This window comes from Cervus elaphus, chromosome 7 (assembly GCF_910594005.1).
Source record: "Cervus elaphus chromosome 7, mCerEla1.1, whole genome shotgun sequence".
Taxonomy (NCBI): Eukaryota; Metazoa; Chordata; class Mammalia; order Artiodactyla; family Cervidae; genus Cervus; species Cervus elaphus.
This window is the reverse complement of record NC_057821.1, coordinates 37,315,140-37,339,870: the sequence shown is the minus strand read 5'-3', so window position 1 is coordinate 37,339,870 and position 24,731 is coordinate 37,315,140. Positions and strand designations below refer to the sequence as shown.

The 24,731-nt window shown below is 42.7% G+C and overlaps 1 long non-coding RNA gene across 1 annotated transcript in view; it reads right to left on the bottom strand.

Annotated features, from left to right (window-relative positions):
- Window positions 1-20,682, bottom strand: part of LOC122697548 — a 33,730-nt gene extending 13,048 nt beyond the window's left edge. The window contains exons 1-3 of the long non-coding RNA XR_006342105.1: window positions 20,547-20,682; window positions 10,809-10,966; window positions 8,865-8,910 (exon numbers count right to left, since the gene is read on the bottom strand). This is a non-coding gene — a long non-coding RNA (uncharacterized LOC122697548). The remainder of the gene's footprint in view (window positions 1-8,864; window positions 8,911-10,808; window positions 10,967-20,546) is intronic.
- Between the last annotated feature and the right edge of the window lie 4,049 nt (window positions 20,683-24,731).

Genomic DNA, 24,731 nt, shown 5'->3' with positions numbered 1-24,731 from the left:
AAGAGCTGACTCATTGGAAAAGACCCTGATGCTGGGAGGAATTGGGGGCAGGAGGAGAAGGGGACGACAGAGAATGAAATGGCTGGATGGCATCACAGACTCAATGGACATGAGTTTGAGTAAACTCCCGGAGTTGGTGATGGACAGGGAGGCCTGGCATGCTGCGATTCATGGGGTCACAAAGAGTCAGACACAACCGAGCGACTGAACTGAACTGATGAATATAGAGGCCAAAATACTCAGCAAAGTATGAGCAAATTAACTTCAACGACATATCAAAAGGATTGTTTACCATGACCAAGTGGGACTAATTCCAAGAATACAAGTTCAATATAAAACCAATCAATGTAAGGTTAATGAATGTAACATCACATTAATTTTAAAAAAACGGGGGTTGGAGGGGGGTGGTTCCTGTGATCATCTCCCCTGATCCAGCAAAGGCATTTGACAAAATCCAACACCCTTTCATGACAAAAACTTCTTAGAAAACTAAGAATATGGGGGAAATTCCTCAATATGATATTTATGAAATATCCATGTAGTGGTGAAAGACCAAAAGGTTTCCCCTAAGATAAGGAACAAGACAAGAACACCCACTTTCACAGGTGCTATTCGACACGTGCTAGTAATCCTAGTCAGAACTGTTAGCTAAGGAAAAGGAAGAAAAGGAAGAGGAAAACCATATTTGCTGATGACATGATGATGCTATGTATAGAGAATTCCGAAGAATCCACAAGAAATTTGCTAGAGCTAATAAACAAATTCAGCCAAATTGTAGATGACAAGATCAACACAAAAATCAGTTGTTTCTGCACAACAGCAGTGAACAATCTAAAGAGAAATTCAGAGAGCAATTCCATTTATGACAGCATTTAAAAGAACTAAATACTGAGGAATAAATCTCACAGAGGAGGTAAAAATTTGTGTGCTGAAAACTACCAAACATTGCTGAAAGACATTTTTACATATCAAAATGAAGAATATCCACTGTTCATGGATTGTAAGACTTAACATTGTTTAAATGTCAGTACTACCTAAAGTAAGCTACAGATTCAATACATTCAGGTTTGAAACGGCCTTTTTTTTTTTTTTTCCAGATATGGAAGGTAACCTTTATTCTACTTTCTGTCTCTATGAGTTTATCTACTCTACACTTATGAATGGTTACAATGATCAATAGTATGTTATACATATTTTACCAAAATAAAAATGTCATTGTAGTCTACGAATGTATGTATGGTGAGTTTGAGAAACAGTGTAGCTAGAGTGAAAGGTATATAAGAGAAGTGCCTGGAAATTACATTAAAAAGAAGCTCAGGTGGTGACAAGTTTTTATCCCATTCTGAAGAATTTAGGCTATTTGATAGTCAAAGAGCCACTGTAGGACTCTAAATGGGCTTCTAAGCTCTGAAGAGATTCCTGATTGGAAAGATTAGCAGTCTGGAAGGTGGCCTGTTCTCCTGTTGATGATCGGGTCTATGGGCTCCCCTTACCTCACCCTATTCTGCCACTTTTGAAAACATGCATCACTTTTCAGGGACCACAAAGCAAGACTTAGGGAAGGTTAAATCTCTGTCCTTGGGTTTAAGTTTTTTATCTTCTGCCAAGCTTCAAATTTGTCCATTTTCAAGAGAACCATTTGCCAAGGCTCACTTAGCCAGTGGGTGATAGTTCTTATCGTTGCTCTTCCTGACACTGGTACTGCTGATATGGGGCTTTATTTTACAGTTGGTGCCGTAACACGTAACTAGAGCTGGTTGTGTGGATCCCATCAGTATTTCAATTAAGAGAGTGCCTCAGTAAGAGTCCAGCTCCTGTCTTTGTAGTTCAGCGTGTTTGATCCTTAATCTTTGCTTTGGCACCCCTACACCGAGGAGCTTCTGGGGACCTAGCAACCGTCTGCTCCTCCAGCACCTGCTACTTACTCTGCTTATCTGCAGCGATTCCAATCAGTGACTCCAGCTTTCTGGTCTTGATCTCCTGTATCTCAAATTCTCTTACTACACCAGTTCAGTTAAGAATTCACATGCTTTGTTCTCAACACATGGATGAGAATCCTTAACCAAAAAGCCACCTGGGATAACTATCGCAGGCTGTGACCTTAGACAGCAGATGCTCCTGGGTTTTTTGTTTCTCTGTTTTTGGAGGTTTCCGTCAGTGTGATTTCTGCAGCCTTACCTGGTGTCATTTGAGATACAAGGGAAGGGTTTTTGTTGCCACAGAAGCTTCATGGTCCACTACCCTCCACTCCGAACTCCACAGAAAAACTCCAGATTTTTTATTATTGGCCCATGGAAGTGGTAACACTTGTCATGTCCTCAGAACAAGGAGAAACTAGGTTACAAGTTGGTCTCAACTCCATGTTTTGGGCCTGAGGAAGGAAACTCGACTGTAGCACTTTCTCTCACCCGGGAATCAATGGAGAATAGTCAATGCCGTGTCTTATTTGGTTCCATACCTGATAATAAAATTGGAAGTTAAACAGAAAATTAACAAGCAGATGGAACTTGTAGAGTCTGGGTCCCCTGAAGAGAAAGTAAAGGAGCTTTAAAATTCAGTTTTAAATGTATTATATGAAGAGACATTCGGGATGGGTTGAGTTTTGTGTCATTGAAAAGGTCTGCTGTAGCTGTTGCCCTTGACCGTCTTTCACCCTTCCTGTTTTTATGTCTTTTTTGGTCTCTGATTTTCCAGTAGGTTTTCTTCTTATACATTTCTTTCACATGTAAGATCTCTAACCCTATTCAGGCAGGATAAGATTCACAAGCCTCCAATTAAGATCCATCTTCTCCTTTTCCCCTTTTAACACAACATCCTCCAAGATTTTTGAGGTTAGAGAGGTTGAAAGTTCCAAAGCAGTTTGACAAAAAGCACACGTTGGTTGGATCCCAGTCTGAAAAAAAATTAATCTTACCAAACCAGCTTGCCTTGGGCAGTCAGAATTATACCAACTACAAGAACATTCACTAACTAAAAATGTTGTTATTTCAGGTTGAAGAAAATTTTTAATGCCTTTGGACACACAAATGGAAAGGAGAGTGGGGGTTGGGGGGAGCAATTTAACACCAGCTTTCCCTCACGCTGTGTGGCAGAGTCAAGCTGTCTATCTGAGGAGCTGCAGTAACTCCAATTAATATTTGAAGCAAAACTCGTAGCAGCCCAACACTGAAGTCACCCCTTATACCTGAAGTGTAAACCCCTGGAAGGTCACCAGCGGCTGCCTTCTGGTAATCAGTCCCAAACAGCGTCTGTTTCTTTGCAGCGTGTCAGGGAGTTTAAGCTTTCCTCCAGTCATATTGGAAATTTGAATAAGTTACGCAGAAAGACTGTCCTTTCTCATTGCTTGATAAAAGCCTGGGATTGCCGCACGTCTTTCTGCTTCACCCATGATTTGGGCTTGCAGGAAAAGTAGGGGTGGTGAACCCTGCAGGTCAGCCTGGAATTAAAATAAGAGGGGCTCATGAAAACGATAGAGTTGAACCCCCTGACCTTATAGATGGCAAAACTGAGCTTAGGAGGAGTTTGGTGACTTGTCTAAGATCCACCCCTCTAGTCTGGAGCATTTCTGAACAGGAAATCCAAGTATTCTCTTTGGTGTTGAGACGCTTTGGGACTTACCTGTGTCCAGACAATGGGTCTCTTGAGGTCCCCCCTCATGGCTAAGAGAATGCTATGCAACCCAATTCCAGCTGGGGCCAGAGATGTCCCCTGCACCTGTCTCCATCCCCTCAGTTCTTATTCCCAACCCCAGAAGAGGCAGTGGGGGGCCCTGTGCTGAATCGACCCAGACTGACTTATCTCTCCACTGGAATGGGCTTATAAAAAGCTGAGTTAAAAGAAGAAACTTGAGTGGAGTTATAAAATGTGTATTCCTCAAGCTCGAGTGTATTTCCTCCCTGCCATTTTTAGTTTTAGAAATGATGCTTAAGGATTGGTTGGATTGGCACAAGAATCAAGGCAAATGGAAGCTTAGCCAGAATACCTCTGATGCACGTAGCAGTAATAGTAAAAGTAAAGAACAGCATCGTCATTGTAGCTATCATTTACATAGTCAGGCAATTTCCCCAGCACTTTGAATACATTAGGTTATTTAATCCCCGTAGTCACTCCAAGCAATTATTCTAGATGAGGAAACTGAGGCACAGAGGTGTGACTTGCCCAAGGTCGTTAGCAGGTAAATGGCAGAGCCAAGATGACAGCCCAGGCAACCTGGTACTACAGCCTGTTCTCAACCAGTTTACTGCTCTGAAGTAGAGGGTGGGCAGGGCACCCACAGATGCATTGAGACCATGAACATGGGAGGTGCTCACGGTAACTTGAGGGCACTGGGAGGAACAGGATCCCTTCTGGATGCAGGTTGAAGACTTTCTGAAGGAGAAGGACAGCTTGGCAGTTGTTTGGTGCTGAGTGCCGGGCACTGTGCTTGGCACTGGAATTGCAAAAAGTGAACGGGACAGTGCCATCCCTACCTTTGGGAAGCTGGGGGGCAGTTGCAATCCAGCTGCTGAAGGTAGAAAATACAGGGAATCATCAGAGCACAGGAGGGACATCTAAATATGGACTGGGGAGGCCCTCAAAGGCTTCCTAAGGAATGCTAAGGGACTTCCCTGGTGATCCAGTGGTGAAGACCTGTGCTTCCAATGCAGGGGACACAGGTTTGATCCCTGGTTGGGGAATTAAGATCCCACATGCTGCATGGCCCAAAAATTAAAATTAAAAAAAAAAAAAATGCTAAGTACAATGAAAGGGCAGATGTCATGAGATCAGGGGGCAAGCAGAGTATAAACCAGGTTGCTAAACAATGAGGGGATTTAGCCAGGCAGAGAGGTCGGGGTAGAGTTTGGGAGAGACTGAAGGCAAGGGCCAGCAGAGAGTAGGGCAGCAGGACCTTTCCCAGAAGGTATCCCTGCTGATGGACCTTCTAAGGGCAAGTTTCCTATAATCGGACGAGTGAAATGTCATGCCTAAAATTTACCCTAAAAATGATCAAATGAGGAAAAGTAAAGCCCATATATGAATTGTTTCTACCATCTAGAACAAAAAAAGCCACAGATTGTAGCTATTTACCTAAGCAATTTTATTTAGCCCCTTCTCTTTTCTTTCTGACCCTCTGTAGAAAAAAAAATTAATTCTGGAACCACTTAGTACTCGTCAGAACCCCCCCATCTTCAGAAGGTGGCAGGTGACAAGTCTTTTCCTTTGCTGATAATTTTCTCTATCTCTCAGTGTTTTGTAATCAGATGTGGTAGTTCTAAATTCCCTTTATTCCAAACATAGGCAGGAAGCAATTTCTCAGACAGTTTAACTTTGATAGCAGGTAATTTTAATCCATTGCAAACATCAACCTGACGTGGACTTGCTATCTTCATTATTTTAATTACTCTTTTGGGCCACTTCCCCCATGCACCACCACCCCCGCCCCCAGCTCCTTCCTGGAAGAAGTGAATAGAAATTGGCAGCTTTAATCTTATCATGCCAAAGACGAGATAGTTTTTTGCTTAATAATGATACCATTTAGGTGCATACCTTAAGTAATGAAATTTGTTTGTGAAACTCTTTATCTTAACCCCCCCAAAAAGAGAAGAAGTTACTCTTTTTGATGGGAGGTCAGTCCCCTCTGTCACACTGCTGTCCATGCTGTTCTGAGCAGCTGACAGTTTCTGTTAATTTACTTTCACTCCCCAGTCCAACTTCCCATATGGAAAACTGGAGTGATTTTTGAATAACAGCAAGTAATATGTGATGTGGCAGCAACTGGCAACTCTGACATTGAGCTCGGCTGTGGCCATTACCCAGGATTCCTCACTTCTCCTTGAGAAGCAATTACAATTTCACAGGCTGGAATTAAAATTCCCTGTGGTCTGCAATAGAGCAACTGACACTGTCAAAGTGATTTCAGGCTGCTAATCTCTTGCTGGGGTATGAGTGCAAAAACAGAGTTCCTCCTCATGGAAACAGAGGTTCGGACTCTTTGATATGTTGTAATTCACTCTGAGGTCAGCGGGCACTGCCTCCTTCCAGCATAACTTGTTATAGCACTAGATTGCGGAAGACAGGTGTTTTCATAATGATGGAGCAGAAAGAGGGCTTGGGAGGGGAAGAAGTGTTCAGACTAGGAAGAAAATGAATGCAAATGGGGAACTTCCCTGGCGGTCTGGCAGTTAAGACTCTGGGCTTCTGCTGCTGGGGCCGTGAGTTCGATCTCTGGTTGGGGAGCTAAAATACCACATGCTCTGTGATGCAGCCAAAAATAAAGAAGAAGAAAGAAAGGGGCCCTTGCTATTGTATAAACCAAATGAGAACATGAACAAGTTCTGAGCCCTAACCTGGGAAAGGACACAGAAGCACATGGCCTTTACCACAGTTCTCTAAAAGGTCTTCATTGTTCTCTTCTGCCCCAACCCTGCAAGGGAAAAGCAGCAGTGTGTTTTAACAGAAAACTCAGACATTTGGGCATTAGACTTGAGTTCTAGTCCTGGCTTCTCCTCATATTGTGTTATCTTTCACAACAAAATTTAACTTCAAGGCTCAAGTTCCTTTTCTGTCAAATGGGGCTCATAACACCAATCTCTTTGCCTTTTCATACTGTTGATGGGGTTCCCATAGCAAGAATACCACAGTGGTTTGCCATTCCCTCCTCCAGTGGACCATGTTTTGTCCGAACTCTCTACTATGACCTGTCCATCTTGGGTAGCCCTGCCTGGCATGGCTCATAGCTTCGTTGAGTTAGGCAAGCCCCCTCACCGCAGCAAGGCTGTGATCTGAAGGGGAAATGCAGAGTATGTCATGAGAAATGCTGGGCTGGATGAATCACAAGCTGGAGTCAAGATTGCTGGAAGAAATATCAACGACCTCAGACATGCAGATGATACCATTCTGATGGCAGAAAGCGAAGAAGAACTAAAGAGCCTCTTGATGACAGTGAAAGAGGAAAGTGAAAAAGCTGGCTAAAACTCAACATTCCAAAAACTAAGATCATGGCATCTGGTCCCATCACTTCATGGCAAATAGAAAGGGAAAAGGGGAAAGGGTGACAGATTTTATTTTCTTGGGCTCCAGAATCACTGCAGATGGTGACTACAGCCTTGAAATTAAAAGACGCTTGCTCCTTGGAAGGAAAGCTGTGACAAACCTAGACAGTATAATAAAAAGCAGAGGCATTACTTTCCCAACTTTTGAATTATGGTGGTGGAGAAGACTCTTGAGAGTCCCTTGGACAGCAAGGAGATCAAACCAGTCAATCCTAAAGAAAATCAACCCTGAATATTTATTGGAAGGACTGTTGCTGAAGCTTAAGCTCCAATACTTTGGTCGCCTGATGCGAAGAGCTGAATCATTGGAAAAGACCCTGATGCTGGGAAAGATTGAGAGTAGGGAAAGGGGGTGACAGAGGATGAAATGGTTGGACGAACATGAATGAACCAACTCAATGAACATGAATTTGAGCAAGATCTGGGAGACAGTGAAGGACAGGGAAGCCTGGTGTGCTGCAGTCCATGGGGTCACAATGAGTCAGACACTACTGAGCAACTTGTGATGGATCGGATGTGAAAAGTGCTCTACACAGTGGCCTATCCATAGTAGATGCTGATTAAATATTAGCTTTTATGACCAAACATAAAGGCTTTTCTCAGTTATGAAGTTTCCCAAACCTCAGGACTTCTGTCACAGTCAAGTACCATTGACAGAGTTGCTTACTAAATAGTTTGCTTTTAATCAATTACTTTGGAAACTTAAGTTTATCTATTTTAAAAGAAAACATTTATTACAAATGGGAAACCTTTATCACTTGCCATCCATAGAAAGTTACCATTTAAAAAATGAAAAATAAAAGGTGTTAATAAATTCTACTTAGCACTGGTGAAGAAGGCTCTGGATTTGGGGCTTACACTAATTGATTAAAAAAAGTAAAATGGAAAAGAGGAGACAAGAGAAATGATAGAGAAGCATCCAGGGCATTCTTGCGTCAGGCTGAGCGTCTTCCCTGAACCGACGTCTCAGTCCTGCTTCCCCATCAGCTACTCACTCCTGCAGATGTTTGTGGATCTGATCATTTTCCATGAGCCTGTTGTTTCATTTTCTGTAGCCTCCTTGCATTTGAAAATAGACAACCATATAGCAGAGAAGGGAGTTAATCCCTCTGAGTCTTTCTTTCACTCTACTCCCCAGACCCTGATGCAGTTTACAAGCGGAAGCACGCGGGTAAAACTCATTTTCTTTCTGATGAAGAAACATGCAGACCTGCCAATGAGAGCTGGCAGTTACCCAGTAACACCCATTCTGCTACAGAATTTCTCAGTGGTCAGGAACCTTGATGGAGCAGAGCTGGGAGATGTATCTCCCACACCCTGATTTCATTCCCTCCTTCCTGAGTGCCCCACTCAGCAACACAGCCCCGAGCAGGGACACTTTTTGTTCACTGTTTTCACATTATCCAGTTATACCCTTGGTTCATTTTGATCTCATCAGTTTTTCAAAGGAAAAATTATGAAGCAGGTCTTTTCTCTACAACTACCAAACCATGTGATTTTATCATCTTATTTTCCAAGTTAATCTTTATCTTCTGAAAGAGTTTTTCTAAAATTTCCACACCAAACCCATAAACCTTCTGGGAATGATATTAAGACCTGTTTCAGCTACATTTTTAAAGCTGTATTTAATGAAAAGGTCGTCTATAGGTGAAAGTCCATGGCTAGCCTCAGACTGGCCACATCAGTATTTCTGGGACAGAGGAGTTAGACGATGAGAAATTTAAATTTCTACTGCAACCTTTCTACTTAGCTCCTGTGATCACCCCTCAGGATGCTCCAATAGCTCCCATACCCCAGGTAACCAACAAAGGCCAACCCCTTGGAAAACCTCACCTGTCCATTCTCAGTCGTGTTGTCCACAATTTGATCTCAAAAGAACCTAGGGGAAATAATTATGCAAAGGAGGGGAAATAATTATGACATTGAATAAAAATTACATTTTAGAGGGAAAAATATAAAGCTCACCTGAAAGAAGGCATACAAAGACAAGGAAATTACTAAGATTAAGTAACAGATGGAAAGTAATCCTCGGATTCATCTTTTATGTAGAATGATCACTTAGCATCAGGCAGTGTCTGGAGCCAATGCTTTCCATGAGTACAGAGGTAGGACACCTGTTTCTCAGCTTTTGGGGGGCTGACTTCCACCTTTTGTTTTTGAATTGAGTGAAATTCAAATAACATAAAATTACTTTAAAAGGAACGTGTCAGTGACATGTAGTATATTTGCAATGCTGTACAACCTCCGCTTCTGTGTTCAGTTGAACCCCTTCACCAGCTTGGGGTTAGGGCTATCAACCCTCAGCGCAAAAATCCACACACAACTTAGAGTTGATTCCCAGTGCCTGAGGTTGCTCTATATCTGTAATTTTCCTCCATATCCGCAGTTCAGCCAGCCACAAATCCTGTAGTATCAAAACTATAGTATTTACGATTGGAAAAACAGTTGCATTTAAGTGGACCTGCACAATTCAAACCCGCGTTATTTGAGGGTCAACTGTATTTCCAAAACTTTTTCATCACCAGAGACAAACTCTGAACGGAGTAAGCAATAGCTTTATTTTCCCATCCCTCCTCTCTTTGTAGCCTCGGTTTTATTTTTTGTCTCTATGAATTATGCCCATTACACATACTGCGTTTAAGTGGCATCATATAATAATTGTCCTTTTGTGTCTGACTTATGTCACTTCACATAATATTTTTAATCCACATTGGAACATGTATCAGAACTTCATAATTTTGATGGTTAAATAATATTCAGTGGTATGTATATACCATTTTGTTTGTCCACTCGCTTGTTGGTAGTTGTTTGGACTGTTTCCATCTTTTGGCTATTTTGACTGGTGGTATTATGAATATGTGTGCATATGTATTTTAGTTCCTATTTTATTTCCTATTTTACCCTTTTAGGGTATATACTTAGGAGTGAAATTTCTGGGTCATATTGTAATTCTATGTTTGACTTTTTGAGGAACTGTCAAACGGTTTTCTTACAAATCTGCTTCTGGTAACTCATTCTGTTGGAGTATGCATTTCCATTTCCTTAGATCTTCTTAACAATTTGCTTTAAAAATTTCCTAACATATCTAGAAATTTAAAATACAACAAGTCCCATGCAGATACAACTTATCTGCAATAGCCGTCAACCTTCTGCTACAGCTGTTTCGTTATTTCTCCGCACAGACTACTTCATTTGGGGTTCGTGAATCATATAATCCCTCCATTCCCCAATCAAAACTTAAGTATACTACTAAAAATGAAGAGCAGAATCTTGTTACATTATCACCATAACCAAATTAACATTAATTCTTCAATAACAACCAATTAATAGTCTATATTTACACTTCCCCAATAGTCTTAAAATACTGTATTGCCTTTGGTCTATTTGAATCAGGATCCAAACAAAATCCATTGTATTTCATTGGTATATATCTGAAGTGTCCCTGTAAATTGGTTTTAGCATCTTTCCTTTTTTTTTTTTCTTTTGACTGCACCTTGAGGCTGTGGGATCTTAGTGGCCCAACACGGATCCAACCAGGGCCCATGGCAGTTAAAGGGCCAAGTCTTAACTGCTGGACAACCAGGGAATTCCCAAATCTTTTTCCCTTTTATCCATGTCATTGATTTGTGAAAGAGACCAGCTCAGGGTTTCCCTGATGGCTCAGCAAGTAAAGAATCTGCCTGCAATGCAGGAGATACAGGAGATGCGAATGTGATCCTGGGTTGGGAAGATCCCCTGGAGGAAGAAACGGCAGGCAGCCCACTCCGGTATTCTTACCTGAAAAATCCCATGGGCAGAGGAGCCTGGCCGGCTATCCCAAAGGGTTGCAAAGAGCAGGACACAACTGAGCAACTAAGCTGCAGCACGCAGGTGTCTTACAGAAGGTTCTCGTTTTGAATGAACCAGTTTCTTCCTCGTGGTATTGTTGATGTTCTCTGTTAAGGTAAACATACTTTGTTTATAATAGTGATATAGTCAATTCTTACAAGAGTCAATTCTTATATAGTAGTCAATTCCTGCAGTAGTCAGTTCTTATGTAAAGCTTCTTTCAGACTTTAAAACCAACAGTAGGAATCACCTGAGATTTTTTTTTTAATGCAGATTCTTGGCTCTTGTGCCCCTCCCTTCATATTCCCCTCTGCTCCCCAGAGTCTGAATGAGGAGGTGTGGGTTACAAACCAGAAATCTGCATCTTAAGCAAGCTTCTCAGGCAATTTAGTTGCAGGTGGTCTCTAGCTACAAGGTAGAAGCCTCACCTTTATGGTGCAGTGTGATTGGACATGTGTATATTTTAAAGTCACTTCTTATTCCACACTTTAGCCATACATTTCAGTTACCCAACTAACTGCTGCTGCTGCTAAGTCACATCAGTCGTGTCCGACTCTGTGCGACCCCATAGACGGTAGCCAACTAACTGACCCAGTATAAATAAGAATGTTGCTACTCTAATGCTACCCTAGATAAACTAGAAATGACCACCCAGCACTCACTGGCTGATTCAGTGACATCTCAAGTTACCCACAACTTCATTATCCAAGGAAAGGACTAAACTCAGGTCCCCACCTGGGCCTGGAAAAATGTGGATTTCCTCAGCTGTAAGGTATCTAAGGGAGGTCTGGGATAGCTGATGGGGTGTCTCAGTATATCCCAGATGCTGTATATTTTATCTATTTTAGACGTATTTTTTTCTATATTTGTCATGTTTGTATTTGTCCTGACCGTGGGTAGTAGGTCAGAAAGCACTGAAAAGAGTGCTAAGGCAACATCTGGCCAACCTTATGGACTAATTTTCTCTCTCATTCCATGTTAATAAATGGCAAGCAATAAATAAACAGATAATGGCAATTGTTGTGGACAACAAATGCCTTATTTTATACATTGGTATGTATTCAATGTTCTATTCTGAGTGTGACTAGCAAGGATAAATTCTTAGTGGATTTGGGGAATTTAATATCCTTGGATGCATGTCTTAATATTGTAAATATTGATATTGTAATGTGTACTTCTATAACATTATTTGGAATATCTTAAAACTACATTTATTGTTATAAAACTGTAGTGTTAATTGCCTAGCAACTGTTGTTCCTTTTTTAATTTGTTGAATCATTGCCCCATCTAAAATCACTTGGTCAAATAATTTTGTTTAACAAACAATCTTATAATTCATCTTCTGTGTATGAATGCAGGGCTTGAACTGACGGAAAGCTTTTAAATAGCTTTGGGGATAACTTTCAAATTACTGAAGGCATTTGCTTTAAATTGTGATTCACTTCTCTGAGCAGATTTATTTCGATAAGCTCTTAAAATTAACCATATCCTCCAAAGTAAGTTTTCTTAAACACTGGCCTTTGTATTTTATAAAGAATACTTACATTAGCATTTGCTATTATATTACTGTACAACTATGGATTTTTGAGAAGAGAATTGTCTGTGAGGTCCTTTATTTAAGACGAATTCTCCCACCTACTTTCTAAAAGTGCCTGAGGTTCTTGGATCTTTGTATCCTCCTGTGATCACTATTCCTGACATTTACAAAATAATGAATCTACTTTTTCTATTCATTATTAGTTCTTTTTCCTAAGAGATTTCAATACCAGCACATGTCTGATGTCATGAGCCACAGAATATTAATTAAGGGAAGAAAAGGTCATAAGTCCACTGCCCATTCATATGAGGAAAGCACCAGGAGAATGAATCCTTGGCTCTTGGCTCACTGTCCTTCATTCATATTCCAAAACTGTCATCCTCGTGGCTGTCAACCACCTTCTCCCTATGCTATGACCTGTATAGTTATAACCAGTCATATTACTGTCAGGAAAGATTAAAGATTAAGAGATAATAAGGAGGAGAAAAATGAAAATATTGGACAATTAGAAACATTTTCTCAACTTACAATTTATTTTCAAAAAATGCTTTTGATAATTTTTCAAAGCATTTTCAGTAACACACAGCAGGTGTAGAAGAGCATCTCTGTAAGTCCCGATTCTTGTCACTAGTTAAAAAAGAAAGGGGAAGGAGGCCGGCATGTGCTTCTTTCATTATGCCAGACACACACTAGGCACTTTATAGGAGTTGTCTCACTGAGCATAATTAATAGTATTTAGAGTTCTCAAAATTTGGAAATAGTTTAGTCCATATAGCATTGAGACAGGACCCGCGAATAATATGATACAAAGACAAGTTGAAGATGGTCATGTTTTCTTTAAGGAAATACCTAGGGACACTTGATAAAACTCAGGGAAGAAACCTAGAAGTAGAGAGGAGTTGAGCTTTGTAATGAAAAAATACTTTTTTATGAAGACCTGACTTTTAAAATGTCCTCTTAAAATCCTTTTATATAGGCTCTGAATAACAACAAAACTGCCTTAAACCAGCCTCCCCACCAGAGGCCAGCATGGGAAATTGTTTACAAACTGTTCCTCATTACTTTCCAGCCCTCTAAGGATGGGTTCCTTCTTTCCTCCTGACATATACATCCTTCCTCCTTTCTTTCTTCCAGACACTTAATGGTATCTATTATGTGCTAAGTTCTATTAAACGATGGGAATATGAAGGTGAAAGAAACACGCTCTCATCCACAAAGAGCTAATAGTGTTTATTTAGCAGCATGCCTTTTGGGGGGTATTAAAGAAATATCTGTGCTCAGAAATGCTAGAAAAATAATGCTTTCATTGTTTTGCATTATGTGTGTGTGTGTGTGTGATAAAGAAGTGAAAATATTAGTTACTCAGTTATGTCTGACTCTTTATGACCCCATGGACTATAGCCCGCCAGGTTCTTCTGTCCAAAACCTGGCTCCAGGCAAGAATACTGGAGTGAGTAGCCATTCCCTTCTCCAGGAGATCTTCCCAACCCAGGGATCAAACCCAGGTCTCCTGCGTTGCAGGTAAATTCTTTACCATCTCAGCCACCTTATATTATGAAAAAATGGTATGTATGGTCTTTAATTCTGGAGCCATGAAAATTGACAAGCAACCAGATCCAAGAAAATTTCAAAAAGAGTCATGTAACTAACAGGTGATAAGAGGATAGAAAAAAAACCTGTGTTTTCCAAGAAGGTTGTCTCTAAAATATAAATGTGCTCTGCTAACGATGCTTCTCTCTCTTCCTACTTTATCTTCAGTTCACACTTTCCACCTAGACTGCCTTGTTACCTCTGCTGTGGAAATCTCCTGTTAGTTCATCTGGTCCCTTTCTTCTTCGGAGGGCGTATCACACAGTCCAGGAATATGAGGGAGAAAAAGCTTAAACAAGTGAGGGGGGAATACTTTCACATACAAGAAGTCTGTGGATTGGCTGGTAAAGTGGCTCCCTATGGCTTCGGGAACCCAGATTCTTTTCAGATCTCTACTGAGACCTTCTTAGTGTGTGGTGGTGATGTCCTCTGGGTGGTGAGATGGGCATCTATTCTGTAGCCTCGCCTTTGTGCTTCAGGCAAGAATAAGGAGGACAAAGGCCAAAAGCACTTCTTGTGGATCTGGCTGTTTTTTGAAGAGTTTTCCCAGAATCCTCACTTTGTGACTGCTGCTTACAGCTCATTGGTCAGAAACATATCGTATGTCCATCCAGTCATACTTGCAAGAAGCTGGGAAATTAGTGGGTAATTTTTTTTTTTTTTTACTTTTTATTTTATATTGGAGTATAGCAGATAGTTTCAAGTGGACAGCAAAGAGACTCAGCCATACACATACATACATCCATTCTGCAGCCTCCCCTCCCATCCAGACAAAAAGCTGGGAAATGTAGTGTTTAAAAGCTGGGCACATTCTGTGAGCAGTGAGATCAAGCAAGGATGAAGGAGATGGAATTTAAAAATCCCATGCCAGGGGGCCTTCCCTGGTGGTTTGGTGGTTAAGAATCCACCTTCCAATGCAGGGAATGAGGCTTCAATCCCTAGTCGCGAAATTAAGATTCCCACATGCCTGGGGGCAACTGAAGCCTGTGCCCCAGACACAACTAGGAAGGAGCCCACACATTGCAACTAAGACCATTCACAGCCAAAACTAAATAAATATGTATTTTTTAAAATCCCACTGCCAGGTCTCACCCCAGACCACTGATGTCTCACAGTGGGTTTTAGCCTTGACTGCACGTTGGAATCACCTGAGAAGTGTTAAGAACTCCTAATAACCTGGTATCACCTCCAGAGAAAAGCATGTGATTGCTCTGGGGTGAACGCTCCCAGGTGATTCTAATACCTAGCAACGTCTGGGAACCACCATGCTCCCAGCAAGCCCGGCCCTCAGTAGCTGTTTGCGCTCCGCAGGTGATGGCAATGTGCAGCCCGCCCGAGAACCACGATGTGAAGGCAGCTCCTTTCTCAGCAGAAAGCGCGTGGGTGCTGAGTCGGGAGCTGCAGAGGATCACCATTCCTGCTCTTAAAAACTGGGATTTCAGCATTGGTATCGTTTGAGCCTGTAGACAGACCATGGAGAGGATGCTTTTGAAAGACAATGATTAAGACAGAGGAATAATTCAGTCTCTACAGCCCTGTATTGTCCAATTCATGTCCGACTCAGTGGACATGAATTTGAGCAGATTCCGAGAGACAGTGAAGGACAGAGAAGCCTGGTGGGCTACAGTCCACGGAGTCGCAGAGAGTTGGACACGGCTTAGCAACTAAAAAATGACACGCTTACAAAGCACTAGTTGTCGGCAGAAATTTGCAAAGGACTTTTTCATCCTTGGATATTTTTAGGTCTTCAGTTCCTTCTCTGAGGACCCTCTCAGCAGCTAGGTGAGTATTATACCTTTTATTTGTGGATGATGGGGTTGGAGGGTGCTGTGAGGAGGAGGGAGAAGCTCTTCTGGAGGTAATGAATTTTCTGCCCGGGGCTGCCCTGTGAGTTGTTCAAACTCTTATTGGGGGTTTTATTTTCAGTGAGTCCTTGTCTATGGTCATACTATCCTGCCAATTCTGGAAGGGTGAGAGTGTGTTGTGTTCAAAACCTGACTGCTTTGATTTTGAATGGAAATCAGAACGCGCTTGAGATGATTTTTTTTCCCCACTCACTTATAATTAATAGAACTTGTTTCATCTATCTTTGAGCTGGATGATTTCACCTGTGGCAGAATACATTATTTCAGAGGCCTGATTCATGGTTTTAAAATGCTTTTAAACCATTTCCAGAGCTTGATCAGTGGCCCAAAAGTTTGTTTTAGGGAGAAGGTAAGCTAAAGCCCCTTTTGAGGAACACAGTTCTACAGTAAAGATGAAGGAGATGAGACCGGAGTTGTTGTTTAGTTCCTAAGTCATGTCTGACTCTTTGTGACCCCATGAACTATAGCCCACCAGGCTTCTCTGTTCACAGGATTCTCCAGGCAGGAATACTGGAGTGGGGTGTCATTTCCTCCTTCGGGGGATCTTCCTAACCCAAGGATCCAACCTGTATCTCCTCCACTGCAACTGGATTCTTTACCCCTGAGCCACCAGGGAAGGCCCTGAGACTGGAGTCTCACTGATAATTAGTACAAAAGACAGTATTGAAATTGAAAACATAGATCTGGCTCTCAGAGTCAAAGTGGAACCAAATCAAGAAGGTTTCTTGGATAATGCCCCATAATGTCACCCTGATACACTGTATGTATATTGGTCTTAGAATTTATCCAAAGGTTTGAGAGATTGGAGTATCAAAATGAGTTTGTTATAATAATAGGTACCGGGTTTTAAGTACCTATTTTGTACAGGACGCTTTTCTAGGTCTATTCTGCATATTATCTAATCCTTACAATAGCCCTTTTTACAGAGGGCTTCCCTGGTGATTCAGGCACTAAAGAATATGTCTGCAATGCAGGAGACCCCGGTTTGACCCCTGGGTCAGGGAAGATCCCCTGGAGAAGGAAATGGCTACCCACTCCTGTATTCTTGCCTGGAGGTTTGAAACCAAGTCCCCCCTTAGGCCAGCACTCCCCATACTTTTTTGGCACCAGGGACTGGTTTCATGGGACACGATTTTTCCAGACCAGCAGTGGGGGGATGGTTTCAGGATGTTTCAAGAACGTTACATTTATTGTGCACTTTATTTCTATTATGATTACATCAGCTGCACCTCAGATCACCAGGCATTAGATCCCAGAGGTTGGGGACCCATGCCTTAAGGAATTCCTTTAATTGCATTATTTACAGAAGAAGGAGAAGGAAAAAAGAAAGAGAAAAAAATCTGAGAAAGTGTTACAGAAATGTTCAACTATCTGTGGCTAATTTTTCAAAATATTTTTATCTGATTACTCCACCTCCAGATTTATTTCTAGACATAGGATAGTCATTTCATCAACCATGTTAAGAGGCGGGGGGAGTCATGACAGGCCCTCCCCAAGTGTGAACTGAGTGTGTGAATGTGGTTTCTGCCATCTCCTCACTACAAAGTGAGTGTCAGTGGGACCAGAGGAGAGGTACTCAGTTCTGTGAGCACAGAGTTGTCCTTTCGAGGAAAAGGACTTCTGTTTGTATCATTGTGGAGCATCCTATCTGTGGTAGAATCACCAATGGCAGCTAAGATTTGGAAAAGTGATAAATATGGCCTCGGCATTTCTTTCCATGGTTCCTCCCTTCTGACTCTGAACTCATGCTCTGTAGGAATTCAAGTTCTGTAGAGACTTATCTTGTGCCTTCTGTGTGTCTAGCATTATCCTGGGTGTTGTGCACACCTTAGCCATAATTTTCAAACCAGAAATTTATTCTCAATTTCTAGTTTTTTAAATCTTAAAGCTAAAGGTGATTTTAGGAATTGCCATTGGCTGCCAGTTGTTGACCAGATAACATCTGAACACCTTAGCTCGGCTCACCTCATTCTGCCAATTGCCTTGCCAACCTAATCCCTTGCCAGTCATCTCCGTGGCAACTCCAGCTCCTTGGAGATTTTCATTGTTTCCTGGGTGGTGCTTGGTCCACTGATGACTCTATGCCTTTGCATATACTATTTCTTCCATTTTGAATTCCTTTCCCTCTTAATCTGTCGGGTATATTCCTGTCCATCCATAAGAGCCTTATTTGCACATCCCCTCTCTGTGAGGCCTTCCTGACTGTTAGGCAGAGTGAGTTGTTCTGTCTTCAGTTTTCATGATTCTGTTCCCAAAGTAAAGTAAATATAAAGTAAAGCCTATAACAATACTTCCTATTGACACTTCCCTCCCAGTGGAATTTGAGAGCACCAAGGGCCAGAACTATGTTTTATTTATCTTTATCTGCATTGTGCCTGCCTGTTGTAGGATTTCAGTAGATGTTTGGCTGAATAAGTTGATAAAATGACACAAAATTGAAACTCCATTCAGAGAACCTGAGATTTGGGAAAGTTCATAGGGACAGGAGAGATGTTGGGAAAAGATCATTCCTGATTGGATAACTTTGAACAGATATGGAGTAGAATGATGAATATGTAGGAAATAACCAGGGTGTTTAGACATATTAAAAATTAATATATGACATTTATAAATATAAAGAAATTCAAAGTAGAGATGTAGTGTCTGTGACCTTGAAATTATTTCTAGAGGCTTTGTGGAGGAGATCAATTTGAAACATGTGCTTGAAAGATAAGATGGAAGGTTCTCTTTGGTTCATAGGGAGATAGTCTCAGAAAGCCATCTGCATTGAGGGAAAAGAGGCAAGAATCCAAAAACATGGATAACTGAGTGCCTGGCGCCTGGCAAGTCCTCAATAGCTATGTGATCTTGCCGGAGTGTTTGGAGTATCCACGTGCCCCTCGTTGACTCAATTCAGTTAATTGAGAACAAACACTAGCAGTCAGATGAGTAACAGAGTTAACAGTTTCACTAGCCAAAACACGCCCCCTGGGAAACTGGACAACGTGCTCCCTGAAACGAAAGGCCCAAACCTAAACCCCAAATGGGCTTCCCGCTCCTGCGTCTGCAAGATGGAGGCTGGTTCCCACCTCTTGATGAGCTAGTATGCAGCAAAGACTCATAGCCATCAGAGACAGCCACAGTCACCTAATGAACCCAGTCAGTGGCATGAGGGAGAAAGCTGGGGAGTGGAGGCGAGAACTGGAGGCTGGCTCCTCAGGCAGCTTCTAGAAGCCAGACTCTGCACACTAAGAACCACAGGGACGCAGAAGAGAAGCAGGCTCCCTGCCACCTTCGGGAGTCTGTGGCAAGGTTTTAGCGGAGAGAGGGGAGGTGGAGACAGCTTCCAACACCTCTGACACTTTGGTGTTCATCTTGGAGTTAAACTAAAGCAGCAGGGTCTCTTTTCTCCTGGGAATAGCATAGACTTTAGTAGGGTTGTGCTGTGCTAAGTCCTGTCTGACTGTTTGTGACCCCACAGACTGTAGCCTGCCAGGCCCCTCTGTCCATGGGATTCTTTAGGCAAGAATACTGGAGTGGGTTGCCATTTCCTCCTCCAGGGGATCTTCCCAACCCAGGGATCAAACCTGCATCTCCTGCATTGGCCGGCGAATTATTTACCACTGAGCCACTAATAGTGTAAGAGAAACATGTTTCTTTGCCCTTGCCCATGTTTAAATTGGGACTCAAATCTGGTTTAAATGAACATCTTTAGGATCCCAAGGGGAGGAAGGAAGTCTGTTTCAAGAGATGCTTGGCTGTGGGACTCTCAAGGATATTGTATTTATTTCCCAGGGCTTCTGTAACAGATTACCTCAAATCATGTGGCTTAAAACAACAGAAACATAGTCTCCCCCAGTCCTGGTAGCCAGGAGGCTCAAATGAAGCTGGCAGCAGGGCCACGCTCCCTCTGGGGTCTCCAGGGGTGCATCCTCCGTGCCTTGTCCAGCTTCCAGTGGCTCCAGGCCTTCTCTGACCTGGATCTATAGAATCCCATCCCTGCCTGTCTCTTCACGTGGCCTTCTCCCCTGCGCGTCTGAGTCTCTCAAACCCTTACTCTGTCTTTTTTCTTATGAGAACACTCACTAGTCACTTTATGCAGGACCCACCCAAATCCGGGGTGATCAGATTTTGAGACCCTTAATTAATCTGTAGAGATCTTTCTTCCAAATAAGATCACCTTCACAGATCCTGGTGCTTAGGACTTGGACTTCTTGTTTGGAAAGTTCATAACCCACTGCTTGTGGGAATGTTTCCACTGAGATGGTGGCCCATAAGCTAAAACCTCTTGGGAACCGTGTCAGCTCAGTCCTGTTCTGACTTTCTCTGTTCTTCAGGGCTTAGGGCTCCCCAGACTGGACCCAGGAATCCAGGAGCCAAATCTCATCTCTCTCTACCACCCCCTTGTCAATCTCCTACTCACCCCCAACCCCCTTATTCTCTCTTCTTGCAGTAGGAAATGCCCACTTTAAACACCTGGGCCTGGAGACGTGAAGCAATTTGTCAAGGTTATACAACCAGTTAGCAAAGGCGGGACCAGAGTTCTGTAGTACTAATCTGAAATAGTTATTTTAAAATCATATGGCTGCAGTTAGACAGCATGTGGAGTAGCGCTTTGAAATTAGAACATTCCGCTTCCTGCATTCCTGGCAGCCTTTCCAGGCTGTCTCCAGAGAAACTTATCAGCCTGTCAGCCTTCTCACCAGCCCCTCTTACCTTCTCCGTGTCACAGGCACGACAAAGTGCAGACAAACTCGCTTCACACAACCTCCTCAGCCAAGCGCTCCAGAGGCCTCCCATCCAAGGCGAGCGACTGCAGTGACTTCCAGGCAGCCAAGCCACCCACGAGCTCTGTGAACTACGCTGTCGATTTTTATTTGAATCCTCCTTTATTCACAGTGTGATTTCATTTAGGGTTGGCCTCACTTCCTGTTCAAATGCCAGGCCTGCAGCCTCGCACTAACTGGCAGAACTATCTTGTCATCACTACAAAGAAAGAACTCTGCCCCTGGACTCTCGCGGAGGAGTGGGGCGTCTACGCTAACTCCATCTTCCCGGGCAGCTCCCAGTCCTCAACCAACAGTTGAGAGAGAGCGATGCGGGATTCCATCTTTACTTTCTGTTGCTGGGAACCACCCTGGCTTGAAATTGTTTCTTGTTCTCAGGTCAAGTTTGCTTTCTCGTGTTCTCGGGGAGTAGAAACAGAGAGACCAGGGTGTAGATCTCTGAAATGATGGCTCCCATGGAAAGATCTTCAAAGGGAAATGAATAAAGTATTCTGAACCTGCCCTTGGAGTGCTTATGGAGTCAGAAAATGCCTTCTTTGGCAAAGGAGTCCTCTCAGGACACATGTAAAGGCTAGAAGCTGATCTTTCAGCAAACACTAAATAAAAACTGGAGTATAGGAAATAGAAATGGGACAAAAGAAGCTCACTGCCATGACATTTTCAGTTGGGCATCTTAGGGTGATCAGCGGGAACTATGCCACAGCTGGGAAGGGCCGGGATGCAGCTGACCACAGCGTAAGAGAACATCCCTGAAGGTTGCTTCCGATATTTTGCCTGTATTCTCTGATTTGGTATAAAGCCACTCTAAGTGTCTGCCTCTTTGTAAAGTTCATTTACAGTTGGTGGTGGTGGTGGTTTAAATCTGGGAAGTTTAAGCCTGAGAAAAGCAGAGGCAAACCTGAGATCGCATTTGAGCTAACGTGGATGCACAGGCTTCAGAAAGGGCCAGAGGTTCGTTAAGGTGAGCTGGATACACACCAGCTAGCAGAGGTCACGGACACCAGAGCTGAGGCTGGAACTGGGTTGCAACTAAGCACATATGAAATGAAGCTGGGAGCAGAGGACAGAAGCAAAAGTGGTGTTCAGGTCTTTGTCTTCTTCTCAACAAGGGGCCAGAAGGCAAAGTATGCTCTACCCACGTGTATACTCAAATCAAACCACATAGTCCCCATGAAAAGAGGACAGGTAGATTCCTGAAGTTCCCCACATGCTTTTCAAGCTGAAATACCATCCTCTTCTCCCACCCTTTCTAGGTTTCTCTTACCGTTTATTCTCATCCACAGCCATAAATGGAACTTCATACCTCTTTTGAAGCCTATGGAAATGGTGAAACTGAGGCTCAGAAATGAGGAAACTTGCTAAGCTCACACAGTAGGACTCAAAGCCAGGACTCAGAACATGCAATTCCAACTCCATGACCAGTGTCTTTTCTCTGTTTGCGGCAACATCAATAAATATTTTAGGTACATAGCATTTGAGTTGGCAACATGGCACCCATTTGGGGATATGCAACCAGTTAACAGTGGATCATGATCTAGGGAAAAGTCCAGGCTGGAAATGTCAACTTGAAGAGTCATTTGCTTGAGAGCTGGGAGGCTGGTGAGAATGTTCAGAAAGAGAATATTGAGGAAATAAAAAAAGCTTGATGATAAATCCTAAAGGAATTCCCAGTTTAAGGAGTGAAGGACAACATGTGAGCAGACAAAGATGCCCTTGTGGCTCAGACAGTAAAGAATCTGACCCCAGTGCAGGAGACCCAGTTGGATCCCTGGGTTGGGAAGATCCCCTGGAGAAGGAAATGGCAACCCACTCCAGTATTCCTGCCTGGGAAATCCCATGGACAAAGGAGCCTGGCGGACTACAGTCCACGGGAGCTCAAATACTCGGACATGACTGAGCAACTAACAGAAGATGGAAGAACAGTGAGAGAGGTGGGAAGAGGAGCAGGACAGGCTGGTGCCAGAGGAACTAAGTTAAGACAGAGTTATAAGGAGGAGGCAGTGTCAGAAGGTTTTAATTGGAGGTAATGTTTCACAGGGGATAAGCTCCAAAAAGAGTCTCTTTGAGTTAAAGTTAACGGACCAGTTGACCTTAGAGGTCTTCAGGCTAGACCTCTTTTCTGAGTTCTAGCCTTGTATGTTGAAGTAGTTACTGTACTTTGCCAAAGTACCCCAAATCATATATTCAGCTGTCCTGGACTTACATCCTCCTTCCTGCATTCAGCTCCCCAATTCAAATGCTCTTCTGTGGTTCTTACTTCCATGAATGTGTCTATCATCTATTGTGTTTTCAAAGGTAGCTCTTGGTAACGTCTTATTCCTCATCTATTGAGTATAACTCAACATCTTTCTAGCTGCAAGGGATGCTGGGAAATTGGGCTGGAGTTGACTTGGACCAGGGCTTGGCAAGTGTTTTCTGTGAAGGGCCAGGCAGTAAATATTTGAGGCTTTGCAGGCCATATGCTCTCTGTTGCAGCTGCCCAAATCTGTCCTTGGAGTGTGAAAACAGCCACAGACAGCAAGTAAATGAGTGGGTAGGTCTGTGTTCCCATAAAATTTTATGGACAAAACCAGGTGGTAGGCTGGATTTGACCCAGGGGTCGTTTTCCAGCCTCTGGCTTAGACAAAGCATGACCTACTTCTGAGCGCCGGGGACACTGGAGCTGCAGACAGTCATGATTCCGTAAGCGTGAAGGCAGGCGACCCCAGCAATTGGTGAGCCATTAACAGGGCCAGCCATGCCTGGTCAGGGGCATTCTCTTCTCAGGCATGGGAAATGCCCCTTCCTGTGACTGAAGGCCACAAACTAGACATTGGGAGTCTTTGTTGAATCGTGGAAGCCATACTTTTGGTTTTTCAGTAAAAAGTGCAGCTGAATGTTTTCTTCCCTGTCTATTACTTATCAGAAGGGTTAGTCACTGATCAGAGCCTTTGGCAAAGGGACCCACCAAGCCTACAAATCAGCAAATTATAAAAATTTTAAACTGGTGCTCTGGCTCTGGAAACTTGGTGGGAAGGAAAGTGGGACTGAAATAGCTGGAGGGAGCTGTGAGGCCAGGGCACCTGTGCTGGGGTGTATGTTAATTTGTTTGGAAATATTTATCTATGCACACATAGATGGTGCACTTGATGAGTAACTATATTTGTACTGCACTTACATGCTTTTTCTCCGCCTTTAATGCAATCAGTGCACATTATAGAGGCATGAATATGCAAATGTTGAATAAAGCTTGAATTTTTTAATTAAAAAAGCTAAATCAGGGGAATTGTAAGTACCCAATTTAACATTTTAAATATGAAATGAAATGTTCTTCATTCCCATTCATGGCCATGGATTTTGTTGATATTCATCATGGAACTTGATTATTTTGTGCCAATCTGTTTTTAAAGGAGCTGGCTTGGGCTTTCGTGAGATCACAAGGACTAGAAGTTGGGGGTGTGGAGAGGGTAAGACTGGGAGGAAAATGACTATCTAAAGAACGCCTCTTTTCCTGTCCTGGTTGATGCTATTGGCACGTGAAGCAGTTTACAGTGTATGTACTTGCGAAAACTATCAGCATATAAATACTCAGTTGGGAATTAAATTTCCAAAAGGAAGCTTAATTCAGAAAAATTACTTTTAATTTGATGTAACACAGCAGCTTATAACAGTTACATTATTCTCCCCCAGGAATAAATGCAGACTTTTCTCTGCTCCCTTTTCAAATTGGTAAACAAATGCTCTCTCTTCAGGTTTTGCCCTTTTTGAAGAGGAAAGCGAGCCTGTCTACTGGCTTGGGACTGAAGAGTTCCCATTCCGATGGGTTGCTCGTTTATTAAACACTTCCTCACGTGGGGTTCACTGCTATCCATAATTAAAGTGCAACGAGTCCATGCCAGGTTCTTTGGAGTTCAGAATCTTCCATGGTCTGTGCAGCTGGATGACCTTAGCCAAGTGGCTGGTCGTGATATCAGTAGTAATTTTACTTTATAATCTTGCAGCAATTTATTCAAAGTATTTGTGCCCATGTGTCCTTGTTTCATTTGAAATCTGCCTGAGGGACTCAGGAAGAGAATGGGTCAGACCATTCTAAGTCTCTTCTGAAGCTACCACTATGAGTTCAATAAGGTGGTTA